The sequence below is a fragment of the Alosa alosa genome, chromosome 6, assembly GCF_017589495.1.
Source record: "Alosa alosa isolate M-15738 ecotype Scorff River chromosome 6, AALO_Geno_1.1, whole genome shotgun sequence".
Taxonomy (NCBI): Eukaryota; Metazoa; Chordata; class Actinopteri; order Clupeiformes; family Clupeidae; genus Alosa; species Alosa alosa.
Window position 1 is genome coordinate 15,090,642 of NC_063194.1, and position 7,648 is coordinate 15,098,289.

Here is a 7,648-nt window from a genome sequence, read left to right on the forward strand (position 1 = left end):
TAAAGTTTTCAAATAAGTTTTTTTTTTTTTCCGGAGGAGACCCAGTTGGTCCTCATTCTTGTACAAGACAGCTGTGTATTACAGATTGTTAGTTATATTTACATATTTTGATAATATCTGTTAATTTCCTGTCTTGGACTTGCTTTTCCTCATGTTGCACAAATATATTGGCTGAAATTATCACAATGTCACACACACACACACACACACACACACACACACACACACACACACACACATATATATATATACACAGAGAGAGAGAGAGAGAGAAACCTCATATGATGAAAAGGGTTTTTGTATAATCCAGCTCAGGGTTTAACTGTGCAAGACTATCATGTCATCATATTTATCGCGTTTGCAAGTCCATCAGTCAAATCTGGAACTCTCTTCAGCTAGTGAGGTGCTCCTCCATTTTTTCCTTTCCCTTGCGGCCCCTGGACTTTCTCTGGAAACAGACAGTCAGTCTGAAAATTAACGACTTCCTGAAGACTCGGACTGCTCCTCGAAACGCGTCGCTGCTCAGTGCCCAGGCGTGCAGAAACATCCAAGGAAACAGGAAAGCTCCAGGTGTGTCACCCCCCACCTCACCCAAACCACTTAATCCCGCACTTAACCGGTGCTGACACTGTGAACATGTGTTGGACAGAAGGTGTGTGCCATTTCAGTTGATAAATCAAACACGTCGATATGCTCTCCAGATGTCTGAGGGAAACAGCTGCTTAATAGGACGTGCACAAATGAAGGATGTTAAACACTCACGCAAGATTGCAATTTTTTCTTACTGTAAGTGAAAGAATTGAGACAGAAGGGGGGACACTGCAACTGCTACAGTCAGTCACTTCATAAATGGCCTGTTGTTGCTGAACAAAGCATACCAACGGTGCCTCTCTTCCAAACCATGGAGCCCTATACAAGGATCTGGGCATAGCGCCGCAGAGACAAGCACAGCCACATCCACAGGGGCTTTGCTTCCCATGAGGCCTGCAGGGCCAGAGGCGGACTACTGCAGTGACATAAAATGCGGCGCAAACTGGCCGTATTAGCCTCGGCGCATGGCAGTGTATCAACAGTCTGTGGTTGCCGGGGCCGCAGCATAAAACTGTAGAATTTTAGAAATGCGACCGGTTCCATCCCCCGGTTTCTTCTCAGCTTGCAGCAACCTTAAGAGACCTTGACACCTACACACGTACACTGCATAAGTACACACACACACACACACAGCTGCCATTTTATTCTCCAGCTCACACAGAGTTCTCATAATACTGTGGTTCTTGTTAACGTTGTAATCATTGGGTGTAACATTGCTATTTAAATATGCACACTGCCACACATACTGCATACACAGACAGCTATGTCAACCACAACTCGGCGAATCAGAATTACGACTATTTTAGAAATCTCTTGCCACAGGTTTAGTGTTGTATTAAATTAGTTCTAGCACCCTTAGAAAAGACACATAAAAAAAAACTGTTGCATAGGATTCAAATAAACTAGCATTGCAGGAAAATCCATAAATATTCACATATTCAATATTACAGTCATACAAGTGTGATTACCTAAATGCCGACATGTAAATATACATACTGTATAGTAATCTGTATGTGTGTGTGTGTGTTTCTGTGTCTGCATGTGTGTCTGTGTGTATGCATGTCTCTGTGTGTAGTTGCATGCTGTGTATCAACAACATGTGCTTAGAAGAAGCCAGGCCAAAAAAACACCCTGCTATGGGTGAGAGGTCAGGTAGGTCACACAGAGACATTTTGTGAAGTTCCAGACATACAAGGTCCTCCCCTTTTCAAGGCCAGGGAGAGATGCCCCCTGACACACACACACACACACACACACACACACACTCATCACTGTGGTCCTCCCTACATCACCCTCCAGTCCAGTACTCCAGAACAACAAGGCTGACATAGTGCTCCGCTATGCTTATCTCTTTCTGCCCTTATCTGTCTTTTTTTTTTTTGTCTCACAGATATCAAATCCTAACATGTTGAAACAGAGTTAGACGGGGTTGAAAAGCAGTTAGAGGTGGTGAACCCCAACCGTCTCCACAACACACACACACACACACACACACACACACATTCCAGCACCACCACCCTTTTCTGTCTCTGTGTGAATCAGCCATGACTCAGGCCGCAAAAACTCTCCCCCTGATTATACCCTCTCCCCCTCTCTTCTCGTACAACCGTCTGTTGGTCTCACACCCCCAACCCCCCAAGCTCTAATCCCGCATGTCGTGATTGATGAAACGTGGTATGTGTTGAGTCTCTGGGAATCGGCGGTGAAAACCACCTGCTGATGTGAGCATTGCACATAAAAAAAACTGAAAGGACCATAAAGGAGGGGATTTTCCATACCTAGGCACGCAGAGCAATGCTGAAAATGGCAGGCTTTTGAAAATGAAAAACATTTTCTACTATGTTTTCTGTTTTTTTCCACAGCAGTGTGTAAATTGTAGAGTCAGCAGTAGTGTCTAGGTTGTCTTTGGGGGCTCCAGAAGAAGAGGAAAAAAAGGTTGATGTCGAACACAGGGGAGGAAGCATGATGGGGATGGGGAAGGGAATTGGGGGTGTCGGGGGAGGCGAAGAGGGGGATGCCTGGAGGGCCTGCGGGTGAAACGGATCATCAGTCAAGTCATGCTCAGTGAAAATGCATGACCCCTGACACACACACACACACACAGCCTATATTTAGCCTGGGTCATAAAAACAGAGAGGTGAACTCCAGAGTCTTACGACACACCCGTGTGTATGTGGGTGTGTGTGCATTTCTGTGTGCGTGTATGTGTCTATGTGTGGGTGTCTGTGCATGCGTGTGTGTGTCTGCGTTTTTTCAAGCTTCCTGTCTCGGTCTTACAGAATCTCTCATCCGACAGCACAATGGCCTATTGTCTCTTTGGCCGTACTGGGCTTCCTGACAAGTCAGAATCCAAGGAAACATGGGGGATAGTCCAAACAGCCACCAGAGGTTGTATATCCACACCCCGCTGTTGCTTCAATCTCCCTTTCACAAAGTCCACCCACAACCCCCCATCCCGCATAAAAAGCTTACAGCGCTTAAACATTACTTCATGAACACTCAACTAGTATACCTAATGAGCATCCTCATCCACATACCTTACCTTGTCCGCCCTGTTTAAAATGCAAATGGGCATAAGCATTTAAAACAGAGCTTAGGTGAATGAAAGCTCTTTTTTGCATTCACATTCACTGAATATATAGTTCTTGGCAGAGATATCCCCTAATTTACAGTATGTTAATCTTGAAAAACATTGTTGTCTGTTAGAACTTTCCTTAGAAGTCTTCCAGTATGACCAAGATACCAAATCGATTGCCCCTGTGTTTGTTGACTGCATCAAAATCATCTAGACTGAAACTGTATTCCAGCTGGCTTGCTGGTAAGGCCATAGTTGCCCAAACTCATACAGTACAGTATGTGCTGACACTGCAGGGGAAACACCCCATGCCCCCCCAAATACACAGAGTCCGACGCCACCGCAGCCATTTCACAAGCTACATCCACAGGCAGCTTCCACTGCCTCAACTGCTTACACACACACACACACACACACACATATATACACACAGACAGACAGACAGAGAGAGAGGGAGGGAGATAGAGGTAGAGAGATGCACAGTCGTACACACACACACATATACACACTCTTAAGTCACTCTACTCTATCTCTGTGTTCCAGGCAGACATCTGTGTTTCATAAAGCCAGCACTCACAGACTCCTTAGGCACTTCAATGGCCTGGCTGGCAATGCACCCCAACAATTCCATAAATATTTACTGAAAAGGACATTCAGTGCCAGTTCAATACATGCATCTCTTATTACTCTGAGTCGCTTGTTTGTTAAGTGATGGTGCTCATTGGCTTAGTATAAGTATAAGTATATATACTTTTTTGATCCCGTGAGGGAAATTTGGTCTCTGCATTTAACCCAATCGGTGAATTAGTGAAACACACTCAGCACACAGTGAACACAGTGAGGTGAAGCACACACTAATCCCGGCAGCAGTGAGCTGCCTGCTTTAACGGGCGGCTTCGGGGAGCAGTGAGGGGTTAGGTGCCTTGCTCAAGGGAACTTCAGCCGCGGCCCACTGGTCGGGGCTCGAACCGGCAACCCTCCGGTTACAAGTCCAGAGTGCTAACCAGTGGGCCACTTCCATTATCTCATCATGAACAGAGAGATACCATTAATATGGATAATGCACAGTTTTAGTACAAAGAAGCTTTGCAGACAGTATGGAGTCTGCCCAGAGTGTCAATTGCTATTTTGCCAAATTGCTAATGCTACAGTTTTCCTTTCCCTATAGCTGGATATGCAAGACCAGGGGTCTACTTCTGGCACATCATTTTGGTGTTTGTGCTGTTAACATGTTGAAGTCATTGTCGTGAAACTGGAGGAAGTGGCCATGTGAAAGAGGATTGATGAGCATGCAGGGGTAGGCTGTGTGATTTATGCTGTGGTTTTGATGACCACAAGCAGTAGCTCAAGAAAGTGTACAAGTGCTCCATTTAACCAATGCTCAACAAAAATGGATCATGCTTAAAAGAGATTTCTCAGTTATCCCATTGCTTATTATCATTTTCAGAGTAACTCTGTAAGCTTCTCACACACACACACACACACACACACACACACACACACACACACACACACACACACACACACACACACACACACACACACACACACACACACACACACACACACACACACACCAATAGCTAATACAGAATTAGAAGTCTTTAGTTAGCATGACAAGGGTTAAATGTTTCTTTGGCAGGCTGTAGGAACTTTGTGAAAGTCATTTCCTGAGGAGAAATCCTTTTCTGTCCGAGAGACTTCTCATCCTGTTTTACTAGCCCTCTCTTTCCCTCCATTTGTCTCTACCTCGCCTCCTCACCTCTCCTCTCTTCTCTTCTCCTCTCCTCTCACATATCCTTGTGCCCTCGCTTCTGGTTATTCTCATTCTCTTCCCCTGATTTGCGTATTTCTATCATATATGTCTGCATATTTGTTTTCTATTTATTTATCCCATTATCCCATAAAATTATCCCATAAAAATCATGTGTCCTTTTTGAATGCTGCAAAGATTCTCTCTCTTTCTGTCTGTCTGTTTGTCTGTCTCTCTCTCTGTCTCTCTCACACATACACACACACAAGCATGTGTAAACACAACCACACCAGAGTATGCTCCTTGTCGGTGCATCCCTCAATTGACTGAAACAAGATGAATGTTTATTAGCAATAGAAGGATTGACTCTTCTTCAAATGAACTATAAGCTAATTACAGACTAAACTAAATACAAACAGTCCCATAAACTTTCCCATGTAAAATCCATACACAACCAAAGCCTGTGTGTCATGGTCAACTGAGCCATCCTACAATAATAAGCAGAATTGAGTATTCCCAGGCCAACATGTGCATCTGTGAATGTGTGTGTGTGTGTGTGTGTGTGTGTGTGTGTGTGTGTGTGTGTGTGTGTGTGTGTGTGTGTGTGTGTGTGTGCATTTTTTGTGTGGTATATGTCCGTGTGTGTGTGTTTGTATGTTTTCAATCATCCATTAAAGTTGAGCAGATCACTCACCTCTATGCTTTGTTCTAAACTATACTGATCCTCCTCTCCCTTAACCTCTGAGTATCCCAAGTGAAGAGCCTTGCACTTTCCCAGGCTAGACTTACAGAAGCTGTTGGATTCTGGGTGTCGGATGACACCCACAGAAATAATTTGTCACCCACGATCCTCCCTTATTACCCAGCACCATTGCTATGCTTCCCAACCCTTGACATGTACTCTCCAAAGTCTGCACATATTCAATGTTTACTTTACAGATATCCTCAGTGCCACAAACAGTGTCTTGGCACTTTCCAGCTGTGATGAAGGTATTACAAAATACAATACACAGTCAATGAAAGATCTTGGAGGAGATATAGCTAAGACCAAACAAACACTTTGTGGCTCAGAGAGAGAGGCTGAGAAAGAGAGAGAGAGATAGAGAGAAAGAAAGGATCCTCACTCATTCAAAGCCAAACATTGTCCCATGTACAAGCACTTCAAAGCGATAGTGCAGAACTGAAAAAAGTACTATCCACTCTATTTACAGAGAAGTTCCCAGTAGACCTCTCTCTCACTTTCATCTATGAAAACCCAAGCCCAAAGCCCATGCCTATTTGGGGCATGGCTGAGAATGCTCAACAGGGTTCAGTCCTCACAGGCTGGAGTGAGGACGCTTGGTTGCCATGCCGTCAAGGTCAACCTGGGAGACACAGTCCACTGGAAACTAACTGCACTCAGCCTGTGTTAATAGCCCAGACAGTGGTGCTGCCAAATGACACTGTGTGCAGATAAAAGTGTCTAAAGAAGATTAACATGAATAAACTTTTTTTCTTCTCTTAAATCTAATCAGATTATTAAGTAAATAATGGGCTTTGTTTACTGGATGGCAAAACAGTCTTCACACCTGATTTGACAGTCTGATTGGGCTCCACCACACTGTCAAATCCAACCAAAATATTTTGGCCCATGTCATCACATGCTTTGCTTTCCACTTGCAAATACTCATCCAAATCCTGTGCTGATGTGCCAGAAAAAGAACCAGACTGTTCAGATTTTAACTAAGAATATCAAGTCGTGTTTCTGTTTCCACATCCAAATACAGTCTTCACAACTCTTACAACATGATCAGAGAACATCAGAGTCAGCGAGAAGCAAACATTGCGAGAAGCGAACATTGTGAGAAGCAAACATTGTGGCTGGGTGAAATCTCAAATGTATGATGTCTGTGAAATTAATTCTAATTTTTACTGGTATGGCTTCCTCCGTCGTATTGTGCAGATGAGAATGTGGAACTGTGTTTCAGTAGAACTTAATTTAAGGTTAAATTGTAGGCTAAATTGTAAGTTATATGATGCTGTTATATGCTATTTGTGTCCTACAGAATTTTAATGTACAGAATTGAACCATGAACAAATAGCTTCCACTGTTCAGTGATACCTATTGTCTGTTTTATTTACAAAATGATTAACTCGTACATAACTACACACAAACAGGGTTCCCATCGCTGTTAGATGGTAAGCACAGACATGGGCGGACTATGAACTTTCGGGCCCCTGGGCCCAGATGTATTAAGGGCCCCCCACTTATTGTTGTATATGTGGGAGGGGGGGTTTGGGGGTCCTCCCCCAGACATTTTTTAATTTGTTTGATGTGATTTCCTGTATTCTGGTGCATTTTGGGGATGGCCAATACTAAATTCAATCAGATTTATAGCCTACATCCTGATTTGTTGATATTGAGGCAATGATTCCATGCAAAGGCTTGGGCTTCAGGGCCCCCTGACCCCTGGGCCTGGGCCCGGTAGGCCCGTGCAGTAATCCATCCCTGAGCACAGAGTGTGGGGGTGACCATGCAGGTATCCCATTAAAGAAACTCTCAGTGAGTTTACAGGCCATAGAGAGTCACTTCACTGCAGGGGTCAGCAGCAGTGGACACTGCGAGCCAGAGCCCTGAACTGTTCGTAAAGTCTGTTACTATGTCTGATATGACCCTTAACTGTCCACATGTGCCAAGGCATGATCTTATGTAAACGTGCTACTTCTGTTTACCATGGGTCTCTGGGTCT